The sequence below is a fragment of the Lichenostomus cassidix genome, chromosome 13 (genome assembly GCF_008360975.1).
Source record: "Lichenostomus cassidix isolate B80296 chromosome 13, HeHo_3.0, whole genome shotgun sequence".
Lineage (NCBI taxonomy): Eukaryota > Metazoa > Chordata > Aves > Passeriformes > Meliphagidae > Lichenostomus > Lichenostomus cassidix.
In genome coordinates this window covers 1,077,129-1,101,559 of record NC_139494.1, presented here as the reverse complement: position 1 = coordinate 1,101,559, position 24,431 = coordinate 1,077,129, and positions in this window count along the sequence as shown.

The window sequence follows — 24,431 nt, the reverse complement described above, 5'->3', positions numbered from 1 at the left end:
GCTTGGAAGAAGAAAGGGCTGGAGGGTATGTGAGCGAGGTGTTTAAGAAAGGTACTGTGAAAAGTAATCCACTCCTCAAGTTAACTTTTCTCCCTAATATGAGAGAAAAGGGTCAGTTAGCAAAAAATGAAACGGAAATTATTTTAGCATGGACCATTTAACTGGACTGCTTAGAGGTAGATCTCCAAAGGCTGTAGACAAGAACTGGTACAAACAGCTTGATTTAACAGAAATGCCATTGAGTTTGAGACTCTGCTGTGTGCCCCTAAGCAGCTTTCCCTCTGTGTGACTTGACTGAGAAGCTTATAAATGATTTGGGCTCCTCAGCCCAGCAGGGACCTGGAGCTCCTGCACTGGGGCAGCTGAGGAAGGCCTGGAGCATCTGGGTGCCCAGCAAAGGCTGAGGGAGCTGGGGCTGTTCAGCCTGCAGAGGAGCCCAGCTGAGAGGAGCCCTGAGCCCTGGGTGTCCCTGTGTGCAGGGAGGGTCACAGCAGGGCCAGCCTCTGCTCCGGGGGCAGCAATGGCACCAGAGGAAGGGCAGGGACTGAGCCCAGGGAGTTCCCCCTGCACAGGAGGCACAACTTCTTCCCTGGGCAGTGCCAGCCCTGCAGAGATTGTGCAGAGAGGCTGTGCAGTGTCCCTGCTGGGGATATTGCAGAGCTGTGTGGCCACCCTGCTGTGCCCTGTGCTCTGGATGGCCCTGCTGGAGCAGGGAGGTGGCACCAGATGAGCCCCTGGGGATGATTCCAGCCTGACCCATCTGGGATTCTGGAAATTAGAGAGGAGAATCAGCCCCAGTTGAGGGCTTTTACAGCAATTCACTCAACAGGCTTCAATCCTAGTGGTGCACGTCAGGTTTCTCCTCAGGATCTGACCTAGCACAGATTTTTGTGTGGCTTTGACAGAAACAACTGGGGCAGTCTCGGGACTGTTCAGACATTTAACAGTGACTCTGGTGTCTGGTGAGATTATTGATAGTACTTACCTGACAAAATCCAGTCAGGAATTCAGCATCCAGCTTCTTTTGGAAAATCTACCCAGGTGGGTATTTTTATCCCAAGAGTTTATACACAAAAAATCCCAGCTGTCTTCTAATGTGCCTCTTGACAATACAGGAGATAACCAGCACCACCTCCTCTAAAGGGTACCTTGAGGTGGCAGACAGGTGCATTTTTAAGATGCTTAGATAATAGAAATTAAACAAAAACCCTTTGGATTCTGGATAAATTTAGGAAAGAAATCCTCCCACTTCTGATAGTGGCTCTTTATCCAGATAAAAACCTTTGGATTCTAGACAAATTTAGGAAAGAAATTATCCCTGCTCTAGATAGTGTCTCTTCATCCAGCCCCTTCAGACTAACAGTGGCATGACAGTTTAATCCAGGAACATTTGTGGATAAAGTACCTTGTTGCTGAGTGCATCGCTTGGCAATTTATTTCCGTGCTCCTCCTGTTCTCTTCAGAAAGCTCATGGTGCACTCGAGGCATAGAAAGGGAAGGGATGATCAATTAAATCTCATTTTTAAATGTAAAACATAGATGACAGTGCATAGTGCAAATCCAAAACACAAATCAGACTGAGTGGCAGCAGTGGGAGATGAGCTGAATGAGAACAAAAGCAGCAAACCAAAGGTCATCTGTCTCCATCTGCCCCGCTGGGGTGGAGAGCACAGCATGCAGGAGGAACGGGCAGGGTGTGATGACAATGTTAATCATGCTGCAGGTCTGTATTGACCGCTGGGGCTGGGGAGGGACAGAAGGGGAGGAGAATTCTGTGCCACTATCAGATTATCCTGAGGGCAGGTAGGGATTTCTGAGAGTCTGTGCTCTCACTCACCTTCTCCCTCTCTCTCCCACCTCAGCTCAGGCAGGGAGCAGTTGTCACCCCTGGCACAAGCAGGACAATGCCAGGCAGCAAAACCTCCTCTGCTGGAGCTGCAAACTCCCTTTTGCCTTCCCAGGCGAGGAGCCTCCCCTGCTGATGGAGGGCATGCTGCTGTCACCTGGAGATGCTCCTCCACCAGCCCACACCAGAATCTGAGCACCCAGAGCAGGGGTTTGGACCTGCAGCTCCCAGGAAAGCACAGAGACACTCGGATTATCAGGAAAGGAAGCAGCAAGGACGATTTAAAACTCTGGCAGGGCTGGAATAGCACATGGGTAATGGACTCAGCAATGGAACCCTCCCTGGGACAGGAACGAGCTGGGATTTCTCGAGCTCGTTCGCGTAAATCCCTGTGATGAAAGAACTCACCACTGGATGTCATTGTTTCTCTACAGGAACGCGTCGGGGACATTTTTATTTGGCAGTAAAATTGTTTTTATTGTCTGGGCTTTTTTTTTCTCTCCCCCAAATAGCAAGCCCCACATATGGGCTATTCAGGTGTTTGGCACCTTTTCCACTTGGCTGCAGCCAGCCCAGGAACCAGATTACGCCTCTTGTTTTGCTAGGGCGGGGCAGGATTGCAGCCCTGTGATGGATTCGGTCTATCCTCAGGCTCGCAGCCACCGGGCCAGATCGTCAGCTGGTGTAAATTGTGCTGCTCGGAGCAGCCGAGCAGCGCTGCCAGAGCAAACAGGCTGCGGATCCAGCCCGTCCTGCCTGCTGCTTTCAAGTCCCGCTCCAGTACAGCCAATCCTTCCTGCTTCCCCAAACACCTCCCTCATGCCCCGGCTCCCACCTTGCCCTTAATGCTCTGTACAGCAGACCTAAGCCTTTTCCCTCCTTTCTAGCTCAGTTCACGGGTTGAAAATGTCGCCCAAATGATGACATCAGTCAATTTTCCATGTTCTTGCTGCTCTTGTTTGTGTTATCTTCAAGATGCCCTTCCAGGTGCGAATCAGCCTTGGAGAGAAGTGTTCAGGAAAGGGAGACAAGTCCTACAAACATAGCCCAGAACTTTGTCTGCCTTAACACCTGCCTTGGCTTTTTGGCTGTTCTGAATTTGCCTCTGATCCCATCTCCCTGACAATTTTCCAAATCCACCTCTGCAGTTTTTAAAAATCTCAAAATATATAATGGAATCATAGAATGTCCCAAGCAGGAAGGGACCCACAAGGATCACCCAGTCCAACCCCTGGCCCTGCACAGACACCCCAACATTCCCACCCTGTGCATCCCTGGCAGAGCTGTCCAAACGCTCCTGGAGCTCTGGCAGCCTCAGGCTGTGCCCATTCCCTGGGCAGCCTGGGCAGTGCCAGCACCCTCTGGGGGAAGAACCTTTTCCTGATATCCAACCTAAACCTTCCCCTCCAGCCATTCCCTCCTTCCCTGAGCTCTGCCCTCAGGCTGCTGTGCTGTGCTGAACCAGCCCAGGGCCCTCAGCTGCTCCTCGGTGGCCCTGCAGACCTTCCCAGCCCCAGCTCCCTCCTTTGGACACTCTGGAACAGCTTTGGATCTCTGATATTGTGGCACCCAAACTGCCCCAGGACTGCAGGTGAAGCCACCCCAGTGCAGGGCAGAGTGGGACAATCCCTCCCTGGGCCCAGTCCCTCAGCACAGGGAGGTCCCTCCTGGCTGCAGGGCACTGCTGACTCATACATTTGGGCAGGTATAACTACCACAGGACATAAAAACTGTTCTGTACTTAAAGGGAGCATGGGATTTTACCTTGTTAGTTCCTGACCTGGGCACAGAGAAGAGCTGGGAGAGGTTAATTTTAATGCAATCACAGCTAACCAGGTGATAAGGCTGCTGTGCTTCCTGTGGTGCTGCTGTCTCAGTGCTCTGTGCCATTCTCCAGGACAGAGGGGACATCTGCTTCCTGCAGGGTGAGGAACCCAATGGAACTGTAGGCAGAGCATTCCAGAGCAGGATCAGCTTTCTTCCCATCTGCCATTCCCTGATATCCTCTGCCAAGGTTCAGTGGCAGCAGGAGGCTTACAGAGCTCTTATCTCTCAACTTCCTTACCTAGAATAAAAAGTGAATTAAGCCAGTAAATTATTCATAGAGTGACAGGCAAGGAAAACCTTTGAGCATCACCCTGATGAACTAAACCAGTTATTTTTACTTCCTTTTTATGTCTGATGTGTCCTGCAGCTCAGGTAGAACAGGTGAAGCATTTTGAAGACTGCTTTTCTGATCTCAGGTGTGCTGACCTGCAGGAGAATGAGAACCTGCCTGCTCAGGTGAGCAGTCTGTCATTTTTTAACAAATCAGGTTTTTAATAAATCCTGTCAGTTCACACTGTGCATTGTGTTCCTCAGAAAGGAGCACCCCAGGGCTGCCTGCATTGGAGTCAGTGATGAATCTGATTGCACCCTTCTTTCTGCACCAAATCAGGAGCTGTTCTGTCAGCAAAGGTGTGGAAGAGAAAGGAATTCAAGCATCTTGTTTCACTCAAGCTTCAGGAAGAGATGGAGAGCTTTGAAAAGAGGGCACAGAAAATAACCAAACAGTTCTCTCAGGCAGTCTGCATCCAATTCCTGAGAGATTTTTGGTGTAAATGAAGGTAATTTGTAATTAAACAGAGAGATGCTGGAGCTGTTTGTGGGTTACAGGAATTAAGGAGATCTGTGAGGTAATGAAACCATGCAACTTCGGATTGTAAGGATAAATGTATTATAATTAAATTCTTAATTTCCCTGCCAAAGACAAACAGGATAAAAAGACTTGGCATCTCCCACAGAGTCTTTTGGGATTGGATAAACTGGAATTTTATTGAGTTTTAAGGTCAAAGTGTGTTATAATCTCAAATGAGACTGCAATGACACCACCTTCTTACCAATTAAATTGGTGCTCTATGTGGCTCTGGGATCTTTGGGTTAAAACCAAATGAAAAAATCTTCCTAACTTGTGCTGCTGCTACCTCACTTTGTCATGAGGACTGCAGCAGAGAGGGGTGTACTCTGCTTAGACTTCACAATGGTAATTCATTTAATATCCTTTCCATATTTTTTATCTTTTATATGGACGAATATAAAATATATATTTGAATGGTGTCTCTGGTAACGAGATGATTAAAGAACAAGGCCCTCCCAGGGGCTGCTTGGGATGTCTGGTGGAGTGATGAGTCCTGAATCCTTGATGGGTAAGTGTGTACCTCAGAGTGCCTCTCAGAGGTCACCCTGTGCAGCAGAGGAGCACCATGAGCAGGTGATGCTCTTCTCAAAGCCATCTGTTCCAGGCATCTGAAAAACCTGCTGGTCAGAAGCTCAGGATGTCTGACCTTGGGTGCAGTGGGTCTGTTCTGCTCCTCCATAGTGCCAGTGAGTTCACTGCTTGACTACTTTGGTCTTTCCACAGGAGTGTGATACCCAGCTCCTCTTGGGCGCCTTGAAAAATGCCCCTTCATGTCCTGCTGGGGCTTAATTAAAAGCAATTTGTTAATTAAAAGCAATTTGTCTCATTCCATGTCCTGAATCCTGGTCTAGCACAGCTCCCCTTGCCCCAGGAGCCACAGTGTCTGCTGGATGCTCTGAGGGAATGTTTGATGCAGGAATAAGCTGACAAAGGGAACAACAGCTCAGAGTCTCCACTTGTTTGGTAACAAATTAAACTGCTCCCTGTTTCCCTAAACTGCAGCTGTGACCTGAACATTTTGCAGCTGCTACACCATTAACTGGAAGTTCATAGTATTGCCAGTGAAAGATATGAAAGAAATAATTTTCAAGTGGTAGATTTGACTTATCTTCTTGTTCTAGGGGCTCTAAAGTGGATTTCAGCCCTGTTCACTCACAGCCATGTCAGATGCAATTACCCAAATTAAGCCTGTTCCCAACTGCCTAAAACTGTTTCAGTGTCAGGAGGTCTCTGTAACACTTCTCAGAGCTCTGACCTAGCAAATGTGCCCTCTGGAGCTGCTCTTTTGATTTTTTCCCCAACACCTAGAAGTCCAATTGCTTGAAGCAAGTGCTCAGAAATAGACTGAGTGACCAGCACAGTGTGGGGGGAGAGGCCAGAACAGATCAACCCCTGCAAGGTATGAACTCAGACAAAGCTGAAAGCAGCCCCAAATATGTTAAACAGTAAAAATGACTGTGCCACTCTTGGGGCTGAAATCCAGACTTTGATAATGACTGTAAAGGGCAATGATAATTTTGTCTTAGATGAAAAAGGACCAGACACACAGTGCTCTCTCTGGCTTCTTTGAAGAGTATTTAGGAGCTCTTGTATTATGTGGAGGAACAGGAGGAACAACTAGCACTGAAGCCAAGCTGCTCCTCTCAGGCTCAGTGGTTCCTCACCAGCACAGAGCTCTGAGCCCACAGCTTTATTCAGCACACAAAGTGCTGCTCAGAGTCATTAAGAATTGCCAGCACTGGACCCTGCAAGCACAATAACAACCTTCCTCAAGTAGGCTCCTTCAGCACGATGCAGGCTCCCTGTCAGGCTCTCTGCATTTCCCTTCCCAAAGGAATCAGACTCATTTTCTGCTCCTCGAGGCCCAGCCTCCCATTTAGAAAATGTACCTTTTCACTGAGCCAAGGAGCAACTACTTTGCTGGCAGCAGCTGATATCAGAGCCCCAGGAGGGTGCTGGGACAGTGGCTTTACCCTCTCAGCCTCCCAGCTTCAGTGCAGGGTGTCCTGAGAGCTCCTCTGGCAGCCTGGGTTGCACTGCAGTGCTTTTCCACGGATGCTGTCTGGTTTTCTTTCTGATGTGATTCCATGCTTGACACTACTCCAGTTTGTCAAGCTGGACCTCCTAGGTTATCTCTGTGACAAAGAACCTGCAGGTGCTTTGAAGAGCCTCCTGCTGTGTCAGGTGGGCTTGATGGAAATGTCTGAAGCACTTGCAAGTTTTATCCTTTGGTTAAATCTGATGTTCCTTGTGTGGCTGAATGCTCTGGTGTGTGTGTTGAGAAGCAGCAGACCTGGATAGCATGTGTAAGAAATGATGCACAAACACTATGAGTTTATAAACTCATTTTTGGGCCAAAGACTTCTCTGAGGGGGATAACTGTGAGTTTTAACTTCTGCAGCTGTTTCTCTGTGTTCATAAAAATTCAAAGCTCCGTCTCATGTTACACCAGGGTGACCCAGCTGTGTTCATGTTTCAGGTACTGCCCACTGCAAACTACTCCTGGTTCACAGCAGCAAAAGCATTGCACAACTGGGATGAATTTGTCTTTTAGTGAAGCTCCTTGTCCTTATCTCTCTGAATAACCAGTCCAAAACTGCTCTGACTATAGCATCTTCTGTGATACTCATTCCTTCCACTATTGCCAATTTTTACAGTTTCATCATGAATCTCCTGGAGCTGGATTTGCATTATGATGAAACACATCAGTCATCACACCCTACTCTTGCCTGGGGGAAAGCCCTGCTGGGCTTGGATACCTTTCCTGCTTCCTTCTTCCAGGTGGATGCTGGGGAGAGGAGGCAGTGTCTGACCTTCCCCATGGGAACTAAAAGGAAATGTGAGATAGGAGAAGGGGCAAGAAAAAAAGAACTCAGTCTGTTAGCTGATAAAACACCTTTGCCTCTCTTTGGATATCAGGCCATTCTGCTGTGTATTTTGAAGGAAAACCAATGGTCTCTTAGAGGGACAGTGGCTTCAGGAAAACAGAAGCTTAAAGAAAAGATATTGGCAAATGATAGAAGATAATTAAGCAACTGTGAGTTTTGGGGACAGTAGCAGTCTTTTATCATCAGACAGCACCTCATGCCAAACCACAATCTTTCCTCTGTTCCAGTGAGGCTTTCTGTGAGTCTGGGAGTGCTGCCTCAATCTAGAGTGGAAACAAGAAGAGTCTGAATGTCAAAGGGTAGAGCACCAGCTATTTTGAAAATGCCTGGTTTTTCCAACAGAGCAGTGCCAGGTGGGAGCAGCCTGGAGACACCCCGGGATGTGTGTGGGGACCTGGCCAGCCCTGCCCCAGCCCTGCCTCAGCCCTGCCTGTCCTGTGAGCCGAGCAGGGGCAGCCCAGGGCTTCCAGCATCCCCTCACACTGCCAGGGCAGCAAGAACTGTCCCAGCAGGAGCCCTTCAGGCCGTGCTGCTCTGTGGGCAGGGGCATTGCAGTATTTCTGTTGTTCACAGCCCAGTGCAGGGTGTGATGGTGGGCTGCACCCTGCTCCTTCTGAGGGGAGCCAGCTCTCACCTGAGGGGACCTTCCCTTCACTCAGGTGCTGGCAGGGGACAGGAGGCTGCACTGGGATGGGCAGTCAGGATTCTGACTGCATCTGGGGAAGTTGTGTAACCCCAGAACTTCCTGTTCTCTGTGTGCAGTGGGGCTTGTAGGGCTGTTGTCTTGTACTTAGTGATGGCAAATTGGTATTTTATGCAAATTTAACATCATTACCCAATTTGTGCTGAAGAGCATCTGCCTGGGTAGACCTAATACAGATTCTGTTTTACAGAAATGCACACACCTTCCTTTTCTCCTCCACTCTGCTCTCAGACAGTGCTTCCTTGTCTTGTTTTTTTTTTATTTCCTTGTCTGAGTGCAAGGGTGGCATCAGAGCCATTCCCTGTGCATCCCTGGGGGATGTTCAGCAAAGTCTTCATTGCTGTGTTTGGATTGTCTTCAAGAAGGAAACCCAGAACACCCTCTGGGCTTCTACTTATGGAATAAGCAGATACAACACAAGGCTTAGTTTTTCTTTCCTCATTGCCTTTGCTGTCATGTTTTACATATAATGCAGTGCCCTGTCTACACTGCAGATGTTTCAGCCACTTTCAGCTTCCACCTTTAAACCTGCTGGTTTTAAAAATCTGTCCTACCTACTCTTCTTAAAAAAACCAAATTCTTACGTAATGTTTCTTTTCTTCATCTTGCCAACAATTTCTGCCTTGTTGCCTTCATCCCTTCCAAGGGTTTGACACCTTTGTAATTTAATCTCGCCGTCAATGTCTTGCTTTGCTCACGCCTGGAACATGCCAATGACATTACACTGCTCCCTCAGCACATGTGCTTCTAATTCCCTGTATTGTCCATACCAGCTCCAGGATCATGTTTAGGGTTCAGTCCTTCCCTGTCTGCTGCAAGGAGGGGAGAGCAGTGAGGTGTAATTCCTTCACCCACCCTCTGGTACCATTGCAGGGCAATTCCTGCTGGACTGAAGGGGTTGTGTGATAAATAGGAATTTGCCAATGAGCTTCTGTGGCGAAAAGAGTCTTCCAGCCAGGAGTCTGTAATAATAATGGAATCACAGAGTCGTACAAGCATAGAATGATAGAATGATTTGGGTTGGAAGGGACCTTAAAGATAATCTGGTCCCCCTGCTGCCATGGGCAGGGACACCTTCCACCATCCCAGGCTGCTCCAAGCCCCAGTGTCCAACCTGGCCTTGGACACTGCCAGGGATCCAGGGGCAGCCACAGCTTCTCTGGGCACCCTGTGCCAGGCCCTCCCTGCCTTCACAGCCATTCCCTGTGTCCTGTCCCTCCATCCCTTGTCCCCAGTCTCTCTCCATCTTTCCTGTAGCTCCTCCAGGCTCTGCAAGGCCACAATGAGGTCACCCCAAAGCTTCTCCTCTCCAGGCTGAACAATCCCAACTCTCCCAGCCTTTCCTCCCAGCACAGCTGCTCCATCCCTCTGCTCATCCTGGAGCTCCTCTGGACTCTCTCCAGCAGCTCCAGCTCCTTCCTGTGCTGGGCCAGGGCTGGGGCAGCTCTGCAGGTCTCTGGGGTCTCACCAGAGGGGGCAGAGGGGCAGAATCCCCCCTTCCCTGCTGCCCACACTGGGGGCTCAGCCCAGGTTCAGGGGGTTCAGGGGCAGGTCCAGCTCTCACTCACAGCACCCCCAAGTCCTTCTCCCAGAGCTGCTCCAGCTGCTCATCCCCAGCCTGGATTGATCCCAGGGGTTGTCCTGACCCAGGTGCAGCACCAGCACTTGGTCTTGTTAAACCTCATGAGATTCCCTTGGGTCACTCCTGGAGCTTTTCCAGCTCCCTCTGGATGTCATCCCATCCTTCAGGGCTGTATGAATGGGGTCACAGGTGCTGCCCTGTCTGGGAACACACAGTTATCCCTAAGCTGCAGATTGTATTCTTTAAACACTGATTTCTGCTGGTGTTTGGGGGGTTCTGCTCTGCTGGTGGCACCATTTGGCTGCCAGGAACCCTCTGGCTGTGCTGTGGGGCTGCTGCTGGGAGCTGCTTTCCCAAAAGGGGAAGGAGAGGGCAAACAATGAGTCTGCCTCTCCTCCCTTGTCCTTAATGCATGCTGCTCCATGTGTAGCAGAGTTTTCCAATCCAGGTTCTCAAGGATTTGTTTCCAAGAGCTGGAATCTCTGCTTTGTCAGATGAACTCTGAGTGGGATGTAGTAAAGGCTGCACTGTGAGTTCATCCCTCTGTCACGAAAATAATCTCTCTTTTCTATCTGGCCTTGTGTTTTCCTGACTTTTGTGGGAAAGCCAGTTTGAAATAAATGTGATAGAGATGTAGCAATGAATGACACAGGTTGTTGGGTGGAGCAAGCAGACTTTGTGATTGCTTAAACCTTGTTTCCCTAAGAAAACAAACCTAAAATCAAATGCCTCCCAGTATGGGAGGACATATGAAAAATATTTGCATAAGGAATATACAGTTCCCTAATTGTGGCATTTTCCATGTCTCTCAAAACCATTTAAAAGCTCCTTCCTAACCACCAGCTCTGTGGCTGTGGCACACTGGCTGGGATTTTTGGCCAGCAGTGCTGCTTTGCCTGATGAGGAGGTCAGGTTTCATTCCCACAGCAGAATTACCCAAACTTGAGAGCCTCCAGAATGATCCTGACTCTGGAAACCTCTCTTGACTTCTGAGCTTTACAGAATCCCAGAATCACAGTCTGGGTCAGGTTGGGTCATCTGGTGCCACCTCCCTGCTCCAGCAGGGCCATCCCAGAGCACAGGGCACAGCAGGGTGGCCACACAGCTCTGCAATATCCCCAGCAGGGACACTGCACAGCCTCTCTGCACAATCTCTGCAGGGCTGGCACTGCCCAGGGAAGAAGTTGTGCCTCCTGTGCAGGGGGAACTCCCTGGGCTCAGTCCCTGCCCTTCCTCTGGTGCCATTGCTGCCCCCGGAGCAGAGGCTGGCCCTGCTGTGACCCTCCCTGCACACAGGGACACCCAGGGCTCAGGGCTCCTCTCAGCTGGGCTCCTCTGCAGCCTGAACAGCCCCAGCTCCCTCAGCCTTTGCTGGGCACCCAGATGCTCCAGGCCTTCCTCAGCTGCCCCAGTGCAGGAGCTCCAGGTCCCTGCTGGGCTGAGGATCCAGAGCTGCACAGCACTGCAGAGGTGCCTCCAGGGCTGGGCACAGGGCAGGATCCCTCCCTGGCTGCTGCCAATGCTCTGCCTGATGCCCCCAGGGGCACTGGAGGGTGGGTGAACACCTTTAGGCAATACCTCCAGTGAGCAGAGCCCAAATACAAATCACAGTTCAGCCAGTGTGACCTGCAGTGTCTTGAATAACATCTTTCTTTGGGTTACTCCAGTCTCCATGAGCTACAAACTGAGAGGGATATTTCAAGGAGTAGAGGACCTGCCAACAAAGGCCACAAAACATGCTGGGTAAATACTGGAGAGCTGGGCAGAGAGTCCTTTTTGAGCAACAGCACCTTAATAATACATATTGTACATTAATAGCACTCATTTCTGTAGCTTACAATAAGCATGGATGTGGCAGCCACCTCAGTTTTCCTCAGTGTTACAAGACATTCACAGTCTTCTATGAAATGCTGTCCAATTAAAGCTGGCAGCAGTGTTGAATGTATTTATTTTCCTACATAATTAACTCTCTTTGTCTTTCACCAGTTGATTGCTCTCAACCTGGAGACTCTGCCTGTTAAGCTTGGGAGAATTCTCAGGTGCCACGAGTGTCATATCATGGTTTTGAGGAGGAATCATAGGCTCTAAGTGTGGATCTTTTAACTGCTGTAATAAATCTCAAGATACAGAAAATAATGGTCATCCAGATTAAAGGTTGGAACTGAGGATGTTGTTGTCATGTTTGTCATTTTTGATCATGTGCAGTGCTCAGCTCAGGCAGTGACAGGCTTATCTCTGGGTTGGAAAGCCAATGCCATGTTGCATTTGTAGCTTAATACAAATAAGCAGAATTCTTTTGTGCTTCAGTGAGCAAGTGTAATTGCTGGCAGATGTGAGTTTTAGGTTAGCATTCCCAAATTGCTCCACATTTGCAGAGATCCCCCAAACCAGGCTGCAGCTCCAGACTCTGCTTCAGTGATGGGAGAGTGAGGGCTGCACCACTGCAGCACAAACAGGCAGTGGAGACAAAACTGCTGAGAATCATAGGCTATCCTGAGCTGGAAGGGACCCACAAGGACCACTGCTGACTCACATTTATCTGGCCATCAACCAGGACCCCCAGCTCCCTCTCTGCTTATTACATTATTATTGTTCTGTTGCAGACCATGCTGCAATATCCCCAATGTCTCCCAATACTGACAGGCAGCCTTGGTGTTCCTTAGGGAAAAATGCAGCTTTGACACTTTCTTCTGACTTGATCCTCTAGATATTTGTCTGGTTTACTCTCAATGCCATGCTGGTGTATTTTTGGTTGTTCAGGATCCCAGTAAAGTTTACAGCCTGCTATTCTGTTGTAATGCAAAGCCTTTCCTGTCCTGGGATGTTGAATCTTCTGTTGAATTGTGACTGTAAGAAAATCCTGTTGTTTTCACTGAAGCACAGCACAGAAAGAGGCCTGACTTAAGACATTGTCACCCCACCATGTACAAGAGAAGTCTGAAGAAATCTGTGTATATTTATACACCAGCTATCAAGGATAATACTGTAAAAATAATTAATTTCAGTTGAATATTGTAAGATCCCTCTAAACATTTTGACCAAACTGGCTATAGTTCTTGTTTGTCTAAAACTGTTCAAACATCTTTCCCTCATTTTTCATTCCTTCTGAGCCTCCCAGCTGCTGATGTGAGAGGAATTGGGGTTTCCAGAGTAGTGTGAAAAGAAGTGAAATAAGGACTAAATCTGTGGGACTAAAGCAGCTTAGCCATCCTCTGAACTGTCCACAGTGCTGCAGAGTATCCCTGGAGAAAAAATTGTCCAATTCTTTAGTACTCAATCCTTGAGGTTGCAGGAGCACAGACAACACAGAGGCAAAACTGCAGCACCAGTTTAGGTCTGAGGGTGAAGGAACTTCCACCAGGCTGGGTTTGTGGGAAGTCAAGGTTTAGCTACTGCTGCTTCATTTCTGAGCCAGTGGTGAAAGTGCTCTGAAACAGGAGGATTTCACAAGTGAAATGGTGTCCTGTGACCAGGCTGGGGGAGCTCTCTGGCTTATTCAGATTTGGTCATGTCAAAGCTGGGTTGAGTCTCATTCCTTTAGAAACCTTCCCTGGAATACAGGGAGAGAGAAATGACCACTGTTTGAATTTTCAAAGCAATGCTTTGAGCAAAAAACCCAAAAAAGTGCTGGAGTTCTGCAGTAAAAATAGGATTAGCACAGACTTTTAGGAGGGAGGGTAATAGATATATCCATCAACCAAGAAAGATCCATATGTGTCTATCATAATGTAAAAACACAAGCTGGAAGAGTAGTAGAAATGTGTCTATTATATTGGTGTTAGACAGGAAATGAAATACTCTGAGTTAGAGACACCTTGGCTGCAGCTCCTGCCAGGGTATCAGAGTAGCTCTGCCAGCCCAGCTTTCTGGGGAGGAATTGCATTTCTGCAATATCAGCCCATGGTTGTGCAAATAACGCGAAGAAATGCAGATGTATTCTGCAATTTTTCATACACTTCTGAAGCACAGCACAGCTTCCTTCACGTGCTGGAGCTGAGCTCCCCATTGCCAATCCAACCCTGAGGCAGTTTTTGTGTCTGCAGTGAGCTGCAGGAGATGTTCTGATCACAGTGGCTCGCTCTGCTTTGGGCAGACACAAGGTGGAATTTGCTGCTCTAAATAAAACTCTTCCACACTGATGAAGATAAGGACGATGCTGCAAAGCACAAAGCTTAACCTCAGCAGCAGTTTTGAACAAAATCTCGGAGGTGTTTATCTGCTGAGGGAAGCCTCAGCTGTTCCACAGTCCATAGCTGTTAGCAGCTTCATGACATCACCTCCAGGGGTGCTGCAGGATGGATGGATGGAGGAAACTGTGCCAACCCAGGCGATCACGAAGACGTTGTGTCACTGGGAGTTCTTCCTTGCAGCACAACCTTTGGCAAAGTCCCCATGGAACAAACCTCCCTGAGTTATAAGTCACAAATATGAAGTCTTTAGGAAAGTTGGAGAAGTGCTTTACAAGAACCTTTATTTTTCCTACCATGGATGCCCTTCTTCACAGGATTCCTTTATGTCACTGTGTTCTGCTGAGGGGAATAAAGAAGTCACTGTGCATTCAGCTGGGTTGAGTATTCCATGTAAATCTGGGGGGGTTGCTTCAAGAGAAGCAAATCGAGGAAACACCAAAAAAAGTATAAATGCTTAACTAAAATGAATGGGGTGTGAGTTTTGCTGAAAAGAGTGCATTTAATCAACTGACAGCACAGAACTGGGATTTATTTCTGCAGCAGAAGCACCTTGGAATCTCCCTGGGATTCGCTGCCATTTTACAGGTGGCAGGAAACTAACAGTGCCTGCCTGGAAGAGTCTCCTCTCTAACTGAAAAGAGCAGGGCAACAGGGTGATGGTCTTTACACTTGAAAAATAGGGAGCAGAGGCCTGGAAGAGGTAAATGAATTAGCCAAAGTTGAAGAGAAAATTTGTAATCAGCAAAGAACTGGAAGCAGATCTGCATCTCAGGATCCTTCAATGACCTTTGGCCAAAAGCTCATTCTGCCACTTGCTAAATGCATCATGAGTGCTGGTAGAACAAAACATAACCTGTCATCTATGTAAGATACATTTTCATGCTTTTTAGGAAGGTAATGAACCAGACTTCTTCCCTGGGAGGGTGGGGAGGCACAGAGTGCCCAGAGAAGCTGTGGCTGCCCCTGGATCCCTGGAAGTGTCCAAGGCCAGGCTGGACAGGGCTTGGAGCAGCCTGGGATAGTGGAAGGTGTTCCTGCCCATGCCATGAATGGAACAAGATGAGTTTTAAGGTCCCTTCCAACCCAAATCATTCTAGGATTCTATGATTTTAATACTGAACACACAGAAATTTTAATTACAGAAATTAATCCCAAGCGTTTGCCAAACCTTCCTCCAGTCCCCTCCCAAATTCAGTTCTGAGTCCCTGTAAATCATTCCTTGAACTGGTGCTCAGCAGAACTGGGGTGAGACAGAGCAGCACCTTCTTCAGGCTGCTCAAGAAGCAGCTCCTGCTGAGTTTCCTCTTGGGGATTGTTTACATGCACAAAGAAACCTGTGAAACTCTGGATTCCTGATTGTGGTGAGGAGCTCAGCACCAGGCAGGAGCTGGTTGTACACAATGCTGCAGCTTTGCTTTGCCTGCCAAACCAGCCCCAAAACAAACAGACATGGCTGTCAGCTCTGTTGCTGTCCTTCATGTTCCTTTCTAATCCTGGCTGTGTCTTTGGGCCTTAAGAAGTCTTTACTACAGTTACCTGCAACTGTATAACTGTTTAAATTTATAACCATATAAATTATATTAATAATTGATAAGACTTTGATTTATCACCTGGGAGAGACTTAATAGAGTGTTGCAACATAATGTTGAAATTTGTGGATTCCATCAAGCACAGGAGAAAATGCCCAATATGTGCTCTAGAAACCCATGGAGAAAGCTGGGACAGGGAGAATTCAGAGCACTGCAGTGGTCAGAGAATCATGGAATCCCAGAATGGTTTGGGTTGTAAGGGACCTTAAGGACCATCCCATCCCATCCCATCCCATCCCATCCCATCCCATCCCATCCCATCCCATCCCTGACATGGCAGTGACACCTTCCACATCCCAGGTTGCTCCAAGCCCTGTCCAGCCTGACCTTGGACACTGCCAGGGATCCAGGGGCAGCCACAGCTTCTCTGGGCACCCTGTGCCAGGGCCTGCCCACCCTCACAGGGAGCAATTCCTTCCCAATATCCCATTTACCCCATTCCCTTTCAGTTTGAAGCCATTCCCCTTTGTCCTGTTACTCCATCCCTTGAAAAAGTCTCTCTCCATGTGATGCCAACTCCTGAGGCATCAGGATGTCCAACTGCCTCTTTTGAAATTAGTTCCTTTCCTTTTGAAATTCTGGGTACTAATTAGTGAGCAGATCAGCTGAGAATTCTGTATTAATAATTTGCTTTTATCTGGCAACAAACTCCTCAAAAAAGCATCACCTTTGGGTCAGCTCTAGAATTGATTGAAATATGCAAACTATAAAATACCAATGGAAATTTGAACCTTTTGTGAGGATTTGTAACCTTTTAAAACCTGTGGCTTCTGCTACTTCCTATCACACAAGTGAGGCCTCTTTTTCTAAGCAATGCCTTCTGTTTCTGAGGGCTGATGCAAAGAACTGCATTGTAGTTTTGGCCAAGTTTGTCACAGACCCCAGACTTACAAACAGTCTGAAATTTAAAGGTATAGAAGAAGGTTCAAGTACTAATGTACAATATTCCTAGAAAAACAGACCTAGCAAAGCCAGTATGAAATTTAGTCTTAAATACATTATAAATGTTGCTGGTAGTGCTGCCTGTAATTAAGCTTGCCTCACATTTCCCATTATAAGCCCCAGTTTTCAGTGGCATCAGTCTGTGCCAGATTTTAACTGTTTGGGCTGAAACTTTCCATGCTGAATGTCTGCCTCAGATGAATTGTTTGGAAAGCTTCAACAAAAAATGGTTTCACCATTTCTGGGAATGAAATTAAGAGAAAAATATTTTCTTTTACCCATGCAAACTTAATTCTGGCATTTCCTAAGCTTTGAGTGCTGGGGCTGTAACCTTGATGTTTTTATATATGTATGTTTACTTTTCCTTCAGAAAGGGAAAGTTTATAAAATAATGCCTACCTGGGTATATTTGGATAGCCAGGCAACTTTGAAGTCAACATGAAAACTGTAAATAATTTAATTAGCTCAGAAACAATCTAATTACATTGATTTATTGTTTATCCTTGGGCAAATTGCTTGAGGCCTGACTTCAACAGGCCAATCTTTCCTTAGGGACTGGCCTATGGATTGGTTTTAAGATTGGTCTCTTAATTTAACTTTTAGTTCAGTTCTTAGATACGAAGTGTGGTGAATACTCTCTTCCTCCATGGCTGTCAGGCTGATCTAAAGTTTACAGGACATTTTTGATTTGTTTTGTTGGAATGCCCCCTCCTATCACCCAGCTCCAGTTCAGCTGCAGGCTCAGTCTTTATCTGTTTGGGGAACATTTTGTGCTGCATTGCTCTGTGTGTCTGCAGGTACAGAGACCAACCAGTAACCTGAGTTTTGCTGGACCTCTGATGATTTCTACCAGCCAAAACTTGCTATTCCCTAAGAGAGAGAAGCCCACCCCCAGTAGCCTGGACTGCAAGAGAGGAGTTTTGCAGTTGGGACACTTTGGGGAAGAACCAAAGGGTGAGGAGGATGAGCCTTAGAAGGGCAAAACCTGGCTCAGTGCTGGGTTGGCAGCACCCCAAGGACAAGACCCTCCCACTGCCCTGCTGGTTTTTGGGCTGAAGAGACCCAGAGGTCCCTCAGGGGTGCAGGAAGGGGTTGTGCAGGTGGTTTTGGGCCCATTCTGCTGAGCACAGACATTCTGGGCTCCCTGTGCTGTTGGGAAAGTGCTCAGCAACTCTCAGTGTCACCTGTACCTTTGGGCCACTGACAGCCAGGTGATTTAGTTAAGGACATTTATTTTAGTGCTGCCCTCAAGGTCACCTTTATTTTTCTTGCATCTTTGACTTCACTTACTGGACAGAATTTTTTTAATGGAAAAAAGAGACTTTAATGTTGAAGTATTCAAGCAGTAATTAAGATGGATTGTGTTTTTTTGAAGAGAAATCAGACAGGTGTGGAAATTATATCACTTATGGCATTAATGTTGTTATTGCCAGGGATTTTTAGTTGAACTGCCCAGGAAATTCTTTTGAAAAAAAAAATTATGCCAGTTTGATCCATTTTTCTGTATTATTGGCAAGAGCTGTGACAACGATGAAATAATTTTCTGTCTCTGTGCTGCAGGCCCAAGGCAAGACTTTCTTCCTTTCACAGCTTCTTGTCTACTTGCCTTTAAGCAAAATTAACTGTAAATCGCTGTAGTTTGAGCAAAATGACCTCCAGCTCTACCTTCCTTATCTCCCTTATCTTCCTCCTGAGGCTGATAGTGACTGCCCTCAGTCAGAACTAGTGGGGTCCTCCCTCTGCTAATGGGGGCTATTGTGCATTAAAAAAAGAGGAAAAAGCACTTTGCTCCAGCCTATCAAGGCAGGAATTAGCAGGACAATAAACCGCTAAAAAGTTATTAATAAAATTATTAATAAAATTACAAGAGGTTATCAATAAGATTATTTATTAGCTCCAAAGGCTTTGGAGCTAACTGGGATTGGAGTCCCATCCTGACTGCTCTCCTGTGGAAAGGCTCTGGATGTCTCTGAACTCAGACCCTCTGAGCTGGGACTGCTGGGATATTCCCAGGGGAAGCTCTTTGCACAGAATTTCTCTGGAAATATCTCTGTCTCGAGTCCAGCCCGTGTCTGTCACAGCTGAGGGAGCTCTCCTGCAGCTCCTGTTCTCTATTCAGCCAAATACTGAAACAGTTCTATGCCTTCACTTACTGAACCTCAACCATTTAACTGAAAACCTGTTGTACAGAGAAAGAGCCTTAAGAAATTAGGTTTTCTTCAATAATGTCTCTTGGAATGACAGAAGAATCAGGTCCATGTGACTGCTGTGTGCTAGGGCTCTGGGGATGCTGTATTTTATACTCTCCCAGCTCTCAGAGGGCTTTTTCTATCTACTTTATCAGTTCAGCACAAGAATTGTCCTTCACTGTAATTCCTACATCCAAGTCTGCAATAATGTCACAATGAAAATGGTATCTATAATCTTGATCAGCTTCCAGTTTCATCCTCTCCTTCCTAGGAGTATCCCTGTCGATCTCACAGCATCCTTTTGGGAAACTGCTAGGAGTTTATTAATGGAGGAGATCACAATATCCTATGACGGCAACGATTTAACACTAAAGAAAAACTGTTATTTGTTAAACTTTAAAGCAGTGTTACATTTTGAGTCATACTGTGCTCAAGTGCTGCTGGGATCTTTATTACAAACACGACACAAAAAGTAACACAAGGAGGAGGGCACTGCAGAGGTTGGAGATGAGTCAAAGCTGGGCATCATGAGCTGATTTCCCCAGAGAATGCTCCTGCAGTGTGTGGATGAGCAATTTCAGCAGTCATCTGCTTTCATTGTGATAATTACTCAGTATTTGTGTCATTTCATTCAGTTTATAATTTGCTAAATTGTTTCTGAGGGGAAAAAACTGAAGTATGTGAAGAAAAAAGTATTGGGTACTGAAACAAACTAAAAATGAATCAATAAATAAGATTATTCTGCTTATTTAACATGAAATACAGTCTGATTCTCCCTGGGGAATCAAGATGTAAAGGTTTTGAAGAAACCCTTCCCCGCTGCTGGGTGCCAATGCAGTTGGGAACTTCTGGTGGGAAGATACCCACAGTGGTTGTTGAAAGGCTGCAGCAGTGAAATCTGCACTGCTTTGGTCTAAGTTCTGCTGATTTTGCAAGGTCAGGATCCTTCTTTTGTGATGCCTTCAGTTTGTCCTCTCAGTTTCTCAAAACCTCACCCCCGTGGCTGTCAGCCCCTGTTTTCTGAGGCAGTCACACTGCCCCATGGATCCAACCACTCCCAGCCACCAGCAGAGCTCCCAGGACACTGACAGCATTCCCAGGTGTTGGGGCTGTTGGGATGCAGCCCAAGCACCTAACAATATTTATATTATCTGTTCACCCTGTTCAATAACACCTGCTAAATGCTGTGGTGTATCCAGGCTGTGCCCTGGCAGCTGTGCAGTTTCCCAGCAGGTTTGTGGTGCTTTCCCTGTGACTCACAGCTCATCCCGATGTGACTCCAAGCCCTGAGACCTCACATGGATTGTACCCGTGATGGGTTTGGTTCACACTGGCTGTAAAGGTTGGGATGTCTGCAGGGAGGTGCTTTTCCTTTTGGGAAAGCTGAACTGGGAAACCAGGACTGCCAGAATGCAGCTTTTTAAGGCCATTAAGCCTTAATTTCTTTTGCATGTGAGAAGTTTTGCACTGGATATGGTAAAATATATTGCTTGAAGAGTAGCACTAAATGCTTCACAACAATAATTTGTTGTGGGAGAAAAAGTGAAGAAAAATGATCTTGTACAAGCAAGAAATGGAGGAGAAATGTACAAGCAAGAAATAATTTTCAGCTCAACTTGAGGTGTTATGTCCTTAACTTACAGTAACCTTCCAACAAGAAATGATGGGAAGGTTCCCTGTTTACCTGAAGGTGCTCCTCGTTGAAGCTGCTGCTCCCATTATTTCATCCACATCCCAGCAGCAGCTCACTCATATCACAGAGTTTTCCACCCCCAAAATTCATTGTGCTCTTCTCAAACCAAGCAGAAGGTCTCTGCCTCAGCCACGCCATGTCCTGAAGTGTCACTGATGCTGTGACAGCCTGGGTGGGGCAGGAGAGGCTTCCAGAGCAAGTGGGTGTTTCCCCTCTGTTGGAAGGTTTGGTTTTCCTCCTGATGGAAATCCCCTGGGCTGCACTGCAGTCCAACCCAGTGCAGCTCAGCCTTTGCAGCTGGAAAGCTTTTTCCACTGTTTACATCTCCTTTATGTTTCTCAGTGTCTTTATCTTGTCATTTTGAGAAAAATCGCAGTGTAAATGGAAGCCTCTTTCAGGAGGCAGTGATTTCTCTTTATGAAACAGACTTTAACACATATCAGACAAATATCTGCTTTTACCAAAGTGATTCTGCTGTATTTCCATTTTCTGCTACTTGTGTATCCAGGGTGAAAACAAATATAATTTGTTTTAAACTGTAAGTACTTGAAGACTAATACAGGGTCCCTTGTATTAGTTAGAGTGGTTTTTGCCCTAACCACTTCAGTTCTCCTGGTGTTTGGACAATTTATTTCTGACATTCTGTTAATTTGTTCTATTTAGTCTTGCAGATTTTTATTTTTGAGGAGTTTTCAAAATAGGCTGCAGTACCTGAGCTTAGATCTGTCTGATGCTCATACAGTGCCTCTCTCACGCTACCTTTTCATGAATATGTTAAGTTTTTTCTGCATTTTGATGTTGCTCTATGGTTTGTGCTGGCCCTGCTGAGGGACCTCGAGGGCTGTGTCCAGTTCTGGGCACAGAGAGACCTGGAGGGGCTGGAGAGTGTCCAGGGAAGGGAACAGAGCTGGGAAGGGGCTGGAGCACCAGGAGCAGCTGAGGGAGCTGGGAAAGGAGCTCAGCCTGGAGCAAAGGAGGCTCAGGGGGACCTTGTGGCTCTGCACAGCTCCTGACAGGAGGGGACAGCCAGGGGGTCAGGCTGTGCTCCAGGGAACAGGGACAGGAGGAGAGGGAACAGCCTCAGGCTGGGCCAGGGGAGGCTCAGCTTGGACAGCAGCAGGAATTTCTCCATGGAAAGGGTGCTCAGGCCTTGGCAGGAGCTGCCCAGGGAGGTTTGGAGTGCTCATCCCTGGAGGTGTCCAAGGAAGGGCTGGAGGTGGCACTGAGTGCTCTGGGCTGGGGACAAGGTGGGCATTGGGCACAGGTTGGACTCAATGGCCTTGGAGAGCTTTTCCAGCCTCAGTGATCCTGGGATTCTGCTGCTGATATTCAGCTTCTTCAGTTATAATTGCCCTATTTCTATGTTTGGTATCAGACATGAGCCATTCCTGTTTTCTGGTTTATGGAAGGGATTATTGCTAACTCAGATTAAATCTTGTGGTTTTCTATATTGTGTGCAATTCCCTCCCCAAAGCACTTCTGCATGACTCCCCATGGCCCAGGAATCTCCTCCAGCCCCTGTGCTGCTCTGCCTGGCTCAGCATTAGCTGGGTGTTTAGGGATAGTCCTGCCTATTCCTTCCCATGAATTATTCAAGCAAACACTAAATAAACCACAGCTAGCACAGAACTAAGCAGAGTTTGGCTCAGTGCAGGAAAACAGAGAAACCAACTTGGTCAGTTTAATTTTTTATAATTTTGCCTGTACATCAAGATGAAGAAATATCCTGAAAGGCAGCATCAAGACATTATTATGGGAGGATGAAGCTCCAAGGCTGCCAGAGCTCCAGGAGTGTTTGGACAATGCTCTCAGGGATGCTCAGGGTGGGATTGTTGGGGTGTCTGTGCAGGGCCAGGGGTGGGGCTTGATAGTCCTTCCAACTTTGGATATTTTATGATTTCCTAAGATACTCCCACTCCTGCCCTTCTCATGTGTTTTGAGAATTTAGGGCATGAACTGCATGTGCTGCTTTTCCCCACTCTGCAACCCCTGCCTGCCTGCTGGTGAGGGAACTGCACTCCTTGATATGATCTGCTCTTGAGAAACTCCTGTTGGCCATCAGTCATCTCTGCCTCTGGCTTCAGATGTTTGTGTAATGATTTGTTCCAGCATTTTTCCAAGAACTGAAGCAAAGTGAAAAGGCAATTGCAGCAGCCTCTGGAATTTTCAGATGCCAAGTACCCTGTGACATGAGGCATCTGGGGTGGTTCAGCTCCAACAGTGGATCCATTTATGTACCCTCAGCTTTTCTCTCCAGTGCTAAATGGAACCTCTTGGTCTCTCTCCTTCCTCAATTTTGTCACTTGAGTGTGTGGGTAAGTTATATAATTAACTAAAATGTGTCCCAGGCAAAAAACGCTGGGACTGATAGCAGTAATTCAGTGTTTAACACAAAGTGTACAAACCTGACTGTAATTTCAGCTGGTGCAGCTTTTGGCCTCTTGTCACTGCTTATTATTGTTGGTTTGTGTTTCAAAACAAAAGTACAAATTGCAAACAGAATGGGCTTGTTAATTAAGGATTGTTTTGGGGAATTAAATATCAAATAGCCTCCCTCTCCAGGCTGTAGCCATTCCTGAAACCTGTCTGTGTCATATTTCTCTGCAGAGGTTGAAATATGTCAGGCAGGTGTTTCAAAAGTCCTTCTGCTGCAGGGAAATACACTCTGATGTAATCTGCCTAATTTGACTCTTTGAATTACTTTCAAGCACACTTGCTGTTTGTAATGGAAATAGCTCCCCAACCACTTCAGAGAGCACTTTGTAATGTGAGCTGGTAAAACTCTGCAGGTGTAGTGGGTTTTTTATTTTATTTAACATCTTAGGTTTGTTTACTTTAATGTGTTACTGAAAAAGTGACATAAAAGTGGTTTAACAAGTCATTTTTCATTTGAAAAATGTTTTCTTATTAACAAAGTTAACACCCAGTATTCTGCAATAGGACTACTGACTCCAGGAAATCACATTTTGCCCAGGAGAGTTTGTTTCCTGAGGCTGAAATTCCCCCAAGACTTTTGTTTGGGATTGTACATCCCTGAGGCATTTTGGCATAAGCATCAATTAAAAAAAGGGAAATGGTGTTTTCCTTGCTAATTCTTGGCTACTGAATGGAGGCTACTGAAAGCCCTGGGTTTAATTTAATTTTGCTTTTGCTTTGGTTTACTCCTCTCCCCACACCCACCCTCCACCCTCTCATGTGAGTTTATGAATTAACAGAGTTGTCTCAGGAAAAAGTTACTGAGATGTCAGAGTTCATCATTGGAACTGTGGAGTTCACAGAATCCCAGGATCACTGAGGTTGGAAGAGACTTCCAAGATTGTGTCCAAGCTGTGCCCAATGCCCACCTTGTCCCCAGCCCAGAGCACTCAGTGCCACCTCCAGCCCTTCCTTGGACACCTCCAGGGATGAGCACTCCAAACCTCCCTGGGCAGCTCCTGCCAAGGCCTGAGCACCCTTTCCATGGAGAAATTCCTGCTGCTGTCCAAGCTGAGCCTCCCCTGGCCCAGCCTGAGGCTGTTCCCTCTCCTCCTGTCCCTGTTCCCTGGAGCACAGCCTGACCCCCTGGCTGTCCCCTCCTGTCAGGAGCTGTGCAGAGCCACAAGGTCCCCCTGAGCCTCCTTTGCTCCAGGCTGAGCTCCTTTCCCATCTCCCTCAGCTGCTCCTGGTGCTCCAGCCCCTTCCCAGCTCCATTCCCTTCCCTGGACACTCTCCAGCCCCTCCAGGTCTCTCTGGCCAGGAGGGCCCAGAACTGGACACAGCCCTCGAGGTGATGCTGAGCACAGAGGGACAATTGTTAGCAGTGCAGTTCACCAGCTGTACCTCACCACAGGCTGTACATTTGGAGCAAATTGTAATATAGAGAAGTAGAGAACTGCCTGTGATGTTAACTCGATGTTCAAGAGACCATACAATTGTAGTATCAATACACAAACCCATTAAAGCTGGAAAAAAACCAATGAAAACTGATAATGAGCAGCCAGTGCAGCCATTGGTGTCCTGGTATTGCTTCATTCCTCCAGTGAAAACGTATTCTAGACATGGTTAATGCATCAGTTACCTGTATTGGCACAGCACTTCAGGCTGTATTTCAGTGGGGATAAAAAGATGAACAAAATAAAATATGGTATTTCAA